General features: G+C 39.0%; 1 long non-coding RNA gene across 1 annotated transcript; it reads left to right on the forward strand.

Moving 5' to 3' along the window:
- Positions 1-794: 794 nt before the first annotated feature.
- LOC149747601 (uncharacterized) lies at positions 795-7,464 on the forward strand. Its single transcript, XR_016387588.1, has 2 exons — positions 795-3,099; positions 6,450-7,464. It is a non-coding gene; the product is annotated as an uncharacterized LOC149747601 (long non-coding RNA).
- Positions 7,465-8,201: the final 737 nt, after the last annotated feature.

An 8,201-nucleotide genomic window follows, 5' to 3' on the forward strand; every position in this document is an offset into this window, starting at 1 on the left:
TTTGCCTATGATCTGTTGTATTTTCTTCTTGGTGGAATGCTTGTTCATGTCTGTAGCCCATCTCTTTAGGCAGCAACTAAGCATTCTGGATAATCTTTTTTTGTCTATTATGCATGTGGTAAATTTCTATTCCCAGTCTGTGGTTGGTATGAACACTCACTTTTTGATGTCTTTCCATAAACAGAAGTCCCTAATTTTAATAGAGTCAAATTTCTCAAAGCCCACTCAATTTTATTAGTGATTGTAAGAATATGCAGATTTCCTATTTCTTCTAGAGTCAGTGCAGCAAGTTTATTTTAAAATTAATCCATTCCATCTAAATTTTCAAATTATTGGGCTTAAAATGGGCCATAGTAATTCTTAACTATTAAATCTCTGAAGTGTCTATAGTTAAGTCCACCTTTCATCCTAATATCTTACTTTCTCTCTCCTTGACTAACCTTTACAGAGGCTTCTCTGTTTTATTCATCTTTTTCAAAGAACCTACTTTGGGCATTAATTCTCTCCTTTATAATTGTTTTTTGTTTCATTAATGGTTTCTTTTATCTTTATGATTACTTTCTTTCATTAGATCTCCTTTGGGATTAATTTGCTGTTTTTGTTTGGTTTTGTTTCTTATGTTGGATCCTTAGTGCCTTAATTTTAATCCTTTTTCTTTTATTTATTTTCAATTAATTTTTTTCTTTTTTTTACCCCCACTCCCACTCCTCCCTTGCCCTCTGCCCCCAGGGATGCAGACTCTGCACACAGTGTCACTTTATCTGGATATGCTAGATAGAGCCAGGGCATGGAGGGGTGGGATGGGCATGGAGGGGTGGGATGGGCATGGAGGGGTGGGATGGGCATGGAGGGGTGGGATGGGCATGGGAGGAGGGGTCAGCGCTGCTAAGCCCACTGACCACGTGAGGGGCAGCAGGCCTCTTCCAGCAGGGCCATCAGCACTTTGAGAAATCACCTCTGGCCACACAGTGCGGCCTCGGGTTATCACATACCAGGTATTTATCAAGAACCAGGCACTTCACGCACAGACTCTCACCAAGTCCTCCCAACAAGCCTGTACAGACTGGCAGCCAGGTTGTAAAGATGAGGTCATGGAGGCTCAGCAAGGAAGGAAATAGAGGAGCTGGGATTTGAACGGGGTATGCCTGACTTGAAACACCCAGGCTTACGTGTGATTGGAGAAGAAACCAACAAGAATGCTAAGACGGGGAATGCAGTGGAGCAGAAGGACTCAAAGAAGAAGGACCCCGCGAGGTGCTGCTGGGTAATGCCCAGCCTGGCCACTCCTGCGGGAGGCCAGCCCACAATCCTTTTTCTTTTAAATGAAGGCACTAAGGGTTGTATATTTCCCTGCTAGTATCATAGCATTTCACAATTTTTGACACATAGCATTTTGCTTCTCCCTTGACCCATGAGTTATTTAAAAGTTTTAAGTATTTCCAAACATATGGAACGCTTTTAGTTTTATTCTGAACTTAGTTGCATTTTAGTCAGGGGATATGGTTTTTGTGATAACAGTCCTTTGTCTCTGCTGAGGTACCTTTATGGCTTCACAGGTGATCAATTTTTGAAAACGTTCCCATGTGTTTGGAAGAATGTGCATTCCTTAATTGTTGCAGGCAATACTGCACACACCTAAACCTGTTCGTTGCACTGTTTAAACTTTCTATATCAATCACCACTCACTTTTGTCTGTTCGAACTATTAATTTCTGGGGGGAATACGTTAAAATCTCCTACATGTATTTGTCTTCTCTCTGCAGTTTTATTTTTAAAAAATAAAATTATGCTATTATAATTTTAGCATTTCATATCTTCCTGAATTGAACTTTTTATCATTTTGAACTTCTACCACTAGTAATGCTTTTTGCTTGAAATCTTTTATCAGATGTTAACTAGCTATGTCAACTATCTTCTGGCAATATTTGATTAAAATGTATCTTTTTGGTTGATAATTATCTGGTAAATCTTTCTCCATGCTCTGTCAACCTTTGCATTCTTATGTTTGTGATGTAAACAGAGCATGGCTAGAATTTTTAAAATCTACTCAAGTGTATTTTTTTTACTATTTCTTTTAATGTGGGTTTTGGGTAGTACACCTGGGAAGCTGTCGGTTTGTTCATTTTGTGCTTTATTTTGTCTTCATTCTTGAAAAATATTCTGAGTGTAGAATTCCAGATGGTCAGTTTTCACCACCCCAAAGCTATTATTCCACTGTCTTCTGGCTTCCATCACTCTGCTTGAGAAGTTAGCATTAGTCTAATAGTTCATTTTCTCCATTTCCTCTCTGGCTTCTATAAAATCTCTTTTTGGTATTTTGAAGTTTCATTATATATCTAGATGTTTGTTTTAATTATGTCTCTTGTTTGTCACTGGGTTTCCTGGATCTGATATTCTCTCTTCCAATTTTGTCTCTGCTTGATTTTTCTCCTTCTGAAACTTTTTTTCTTCTGAAACCCTGATTAAATATGTCAAATCTTACTCAAGTCTCCTTGTTTCTTAAACTCTTTTGTATTTTGTACTGAATTCCGGATAGTGTTTTTGAACTATCTTCTCATTTGCAAATTTTTTCAGCAGCGTGATTTGTTCAATGTGTCCAAGTTTTATATTTTTAATCACGATATCTTTCAGCTCTAGAATTCTGTTCTCTCTCTAATCCACAGGGTAGGTTCTGCCCTCTGCTCATCTTTCAATCTTCTCTTTATTTCTTTAAGCATATTAAAGTTATCATGTAATCTGGGTGTGATGGCTCCAATACCGGAAGTCTTTGTTTCTTTCCATTGTTTGTTCATTTTGCATTTCTCATCCACAAGTGTTGCTTTAGATTGGAAGCTGCTTACTTTCCTTAGAAAGCAATCGCTAGGAATTCTTTCAGGTTTGATTTGAAGTTGTGTTCTTCCAGGGAGTATTTGTGTGCTTGAGTAAGCATCTTGTTCTAAATGCTCTGTCTGCAGTCTCTTTGGAACACGTTGGCAATATGAATTTGGACCAAAAGCCCTCATGAAGATAAGCTTACAGACATGAATCCTCAGAGGAGATTTCCTCTTTTCACCCAGTACCAAGGGCAAGATGGTGTTTCATTGCTGGCCTCTTCTGCGTGGTAGGTTTATTTCATGCTAACCTTGACACAAAGGGTGTGGTTCTGTAGGATCACAGATGTATGCAGATGGCTCCTATCAGATTCTCCTACCTCACATAGGCCCTGGGATCTCACGCATAATCCCTGTGCAGTGGCCAAAGCGGGGAGGGCACAAGCCCAGCAGAAACCCTCAGGGTGAAACCTGGCTGTGGTGTCTCCTTTCCGGGCTCCTGCTCTCACTCAACTTTTGGGATCTTGTGGATTTCTTAATCTTATACCATCTTATATTCCATGTATTTAAATAATTTATTTTCATTTTGTCCAAAATTCTACTCACTCATATTGAGAAAGTCATTCCAGGTATCAGATCTTTTGTACAGCTGGGAATAAAAATCCTAAACTTGTTACAAGTTTCTTACTTGGTGTGCCTTCTGTTTGTCCTGCTTTTTGATGATTCTTTTACCTCTTTCCCCTTTTTCTTCCTTTGAATTGCTTTATTTTTACTCTTCTTTCTTCCCTATACTGATTTGTGATTCATTGTTTCCACTCTTAGTGTTCATCCTCAAAATGTTACCATGCATCACTATCTTAACATACTTCCTGAATAATAACAGGGCCTTAGAAGGCCAGATCTAATGATCACCCTCCAACTTATATGGTATTTTAAAAATCAGTATTTTAGCTCATTATTTAACCCCACAATTTAGGTATTTTCATTTTATATACAAAATATTCACTTAGATTTTCCTACGTACTTACCATTTTTTTTTTTTACTAAGCAGTCCTTCCTAAACCACTAGAACTTCTTTCTGTGATGAATTTCCTTTCTTCTTGAAATATACCTTTTAGGAATCCCTTTGATAAAATTCTGCTGATCATAATCTCTGTTTTTGTATATATGAAAATATGTCTTTATTCACTCCAGTTATTAAAAGAAAAATTTGCACTGTATACAGTTCTGAGTTGGCAGTTATTTTTTTCTCAGCATTTTGAAGATATTATTCCCTGGTATTTTGCTTCTATTATATCCGTTGATATCTCTGCAGTCAAATTGTTTTTCTCCTCTGTTCCTTCTGTCCTATTCATTTTCTTTTCAAACACTGACTAAATTTATGTCAAGCCTTCTCATTCTGTCCTCTGTGCGTGTGTGTGTGTCTGTGTGTGTGCTGCATTCTGGGTAACTCTGACATCTCTTGATGCTTCTTTTCAGGAGATGCAGGGCTTACTCTTTCATTTCAAGAATAATATTAATTCTTCATTTGTGTAAAATATGCTATTTAGATCATTTCAAGAATTATAATTTTCATCTGCATGTTTTTGATGATCCTTTGTTCCTGTTTTTTATTTTAATTTTTTAATTGTAAAATTTTTTTTTTCTTGGTCGCGCCTCACGGCTTACAGATCTTAGTTCCCCAACCAGGGAATGAACGTGCGCTCTTGGCAGTGAAAGTGCAGAGTCCTAACCACTGGACCACCAGGGAACTCCCTGTTCCTGTCTTTCTTAACCCACATTTTGTCATCATAGTTCTTTCCCATTCCACATCTGACCACTCCAATAATTTGAGGTGTTTGTGCAGGAGGCGGAACGTTTATTTTTTTGTTTTATTTTTTTTAAGATTTTTTTTGATGTGGACCATTTTTAAAAGTCTTTGTTGAATTGGTTACAATATTGCTTCTGTTTTATGTTTTTTATTTTGTTATTTTTGTTTTCTTTGGGTCGCGAGGCATGTGGGATCTTAGCTCTCTAACCAGGGATCAAACCTGCACCCCCTGCACTGGCAGGCAAAGTCTTAACCACTGGACCACCAGGGAAGTCCCGAAAAGGTGAAGTATCCAGACTGATTGCTTTGCTGACTGTCATCACTTAATGGTGGTTTGTTTCCTTGGGCATATCATGATTATATTTCACTTAATTTGACTATCTTTGACCACATATTCCATGAAAGTTCTGAGTCCTGGGGATGCTTTTCTCCACTGAGAAGGTGCCTGCAGGAACTCCTAACATCTCCAAGTTTGTCTGTTCCATTCGTTGTGGGTCCCTGGCTTAAATTCCAAATCCACTGCTGGGGTGGGCATTGGCCTCCAGGAAAAGAATCCATATTTGGGGTTTGCCTATGTTCAAGTCCATTTTCAGCCCACCTTCACCTATTTGGGGTTTGCCTAAGTTCAAGTCCATTTTCAGCCCACCTTCACCTTTTTCTTGTTTGGGGATTTTGTTTATGTCTGCATGTTTTGGTACTGAAGACTCCCCTTGTTTGCTCACAAGCTCAGCACTGCTTGAACAAGTGTGTTTGTCTGAATCTATTCCAAATCCAGCAGGACTTCAGCTGACCAAACACTCCCCTGCAATCCCCAGCTCATGTCTGTTCTGCCATACTGTTGGACGTTGCAAGTCCGGTAAATGGTCATTATTATTGATTCAGAACACACAGCTTCTCTCTCATGTGGCGGCATGGAATCTAGTCCTGGTGTGTTGAGAAATTCATAAACCGTATTCAAAGAAACTGACAAATATAATTGATTGCTGCTGGTTACATAGGATTTTGAGTCAGCATTTTAAAAATTGGAATTAGGTCTACATAATGCAAACTTGTTTTGACGCAGCTGCCATTTCAGATTCAAATGACAGAATGTGGTCCAGGGGAAGCAGCACACACTTTAAGTTTGTTCAACAATGTTGGGCTGAGGCCACTTACAACGCTGCTTCCTGGGGCGACAGTCTGCTGCCAGTTCCCATCAGAGCACGCCCAGAGCATGACGGGGAAATGACCTTTCTGACTCTCCTAGCTTCTTTCCTTCCTCTCTCCTCCCCTCCCTTTCTCCTCTTGCTAGCTGACAAAATTATGTCCAGATCTTCATTAAACTCCAAAGGGGCACAAACCATTAGGAAATGAAGGGGTTCTTGTCCAAGAATCTTGGGTCCTCCAATATCAGAAATTTCCAAGACAGAGAAGAATGGGCCTTCTTAGTAGGAACTAGAACGGTTTGTAGCATTTTCTATGTGTTAGAATAAGTAACCTATCTGATGTCCTCATAAGAAGATGTGCCCTTCTATTTTCACTGCTCTCAGATATGAATATTAAAGTCTCTTATTGCTCCTCTGTAAGTCCTGTAAGTTCTGCATATAATGCAGAACTCATCTGGATAAAAAGGGAAGAAGAAAGCTGGAAGTAGCAAAAAATAATGCATCTGGAGCTTATGATTCCTGCCAACAGTATAATCGTTTCTTGTACTTTTGCACAAAAATGTTTTTCCCCATTTCATTTCCATCTTGTGCACAAGGTAATTACCCTTCAGAGACACCTCGGGAGAGGTTATGAAAATGTCTGATAATTTTTAATGCGTTTGCCTCTACATTTTCTTTCCGACAGTCTACTAAGTAGAGCACATCTGCCATGAAACATCAGCAGAGAATGACTTCATTAAATATTACTGTTTTCTGCCTTCACAACAAAACCCTCAAATGGTGGAAGCGTCCAGGAGGGCAACCAAACTCATTCTGAGCTGCAAAGGGCTCCTTGCAAAATTCAACCCGTTGCTGTGCTACTGGTCCCCCGTGAGTAGTGACCCACTGGCTGCTTGTCCAGTTTGAACAATTGTTACAACAGCATCTCTAATACTGGTTTTCGCAGAAGCTTGAGACAACATATTTGTGGATTAGAAACAATCTTCGAGGCTTGTGAAATTTGCCCAACAGTCAATAATAATTCAAAATGAGAGACAAAGGAGGATATGTCATAAGCCTTACATTCCTTTTTCCCGAATCCATTCCTTTGCTTTGATGTACATAATGGAAGTACAAGATTTTAACCTATTTGACATTCACTTTGGAATTTTCCCCTTCTATAATTTTTAAATTCCCTTGAAAAATCTCAGGGACCATTGGTTTTCCTATTAGTACCATCTGCTGGTCTGGACATTCTGACTGGGTTCTGGTTTGTAAGCTTCAATACACTGAAGAAAACTTAGAACAGGTTTTTAAAGCAATGAAAAAAATCTTCACTCAGAGACTTTGTTAAATGACTTTTCCTTCACACGCACCTTGTATTTGTCATATTTCCATTTTACTTACCCCCAAAGCAATAATTACCATGACTCCTAGTCATTCATATGTCTATTCATATCTGTTATATTACTTTGTATTGTATGTTATTATAATGTATTCAGGCTGACAGGTTGACTTTTTATTTCCCTTGTTATGAAATTTTGGAAAGTTAACGTTAATGTTTAATTATGTAATCTCCAAGAAGCAAGTTTCAAATCTACAGGATAAAAAATTTGATTATTTGAACATTTCATATGTGGTTTAGGTGAACTCTCCTCAACCTCAGAAAATAATATTTACATTTATTTCAAACACTATTAAACAGGTGGATTGATTTTGAACTGGTGAGTCTTGTTTTGAAGTATTTAGTTATACAGATACTTACAACTAGTATCTGTGTATTAGTCATATCTAGTTATCAGCAGTTTTTTCTTGTGGTTGTCTGTAGTCTACGATTGAGGCCTTCCAATATCCCAAATATTCATGTCTTTTAGTACTGTATTGTTTCAAATAGACTTCTCCCCACGATTTGTAATCCAGGTGGCTTTCCAACCAAGGGCATTTCTCTACCCTGCACTTGAGTCCAACGCTGAAAGACACCTGGTGGTTTGCTGGCTGTGCTTCGGTGCATGCGCCAGCTCAGGGGTGAGCCGAGCCCTGGAGTCCATCCTCCCTCCTCCCTGCTCACTGATGAGATATAATTTATGCTGATTCAACTCTTCGCAAACTGCCTCTCTAATCCCTCATCTCCTTCCTTCATTACATTTGGTTGAACCGGCAGAAGCTCAGGTTCTGGCTGGCAGTGAAGTCTCTCCATCAATAGTGAAGATCTCCTTTGAAACGAACACCTCACTCGTGAATTGCCTTCTTTCAGTCTCGACTGCAGCAATATTGTCGTTTGGCTTATCATCACCGTCTGCTACCCAGGAAACAGAGCAGCACCTACTGACCTCTCTGGCTTCTGGGACTGGACTGAGATACACTTTGCATCTGTGTCTTCCAAATAATCTGTCTTTGTTGGTACCCTATGATCTTGCTTTATGCTTCCAGGAGCTTGATATTTGGAATATCCACAGTG

The sequence above is a fragment of the Delphinapterus leucas genome, chromosome 14, assembly GCF_059928025.1.
Source record: "Delphinapterus leucas isolate spDelLeu-1000000601 "Yukka" chromosome 14, BTC_Dleu_Yukka2, whole genome shotgun sequence".
Taxonomy (NCBI): domain Eukaryota; kingdom Metazoa; phylum Chordata; class Mammalia; order Artiodactyla; family Monodontidae; genus Delphinapterus; species Delphinapterus leucas.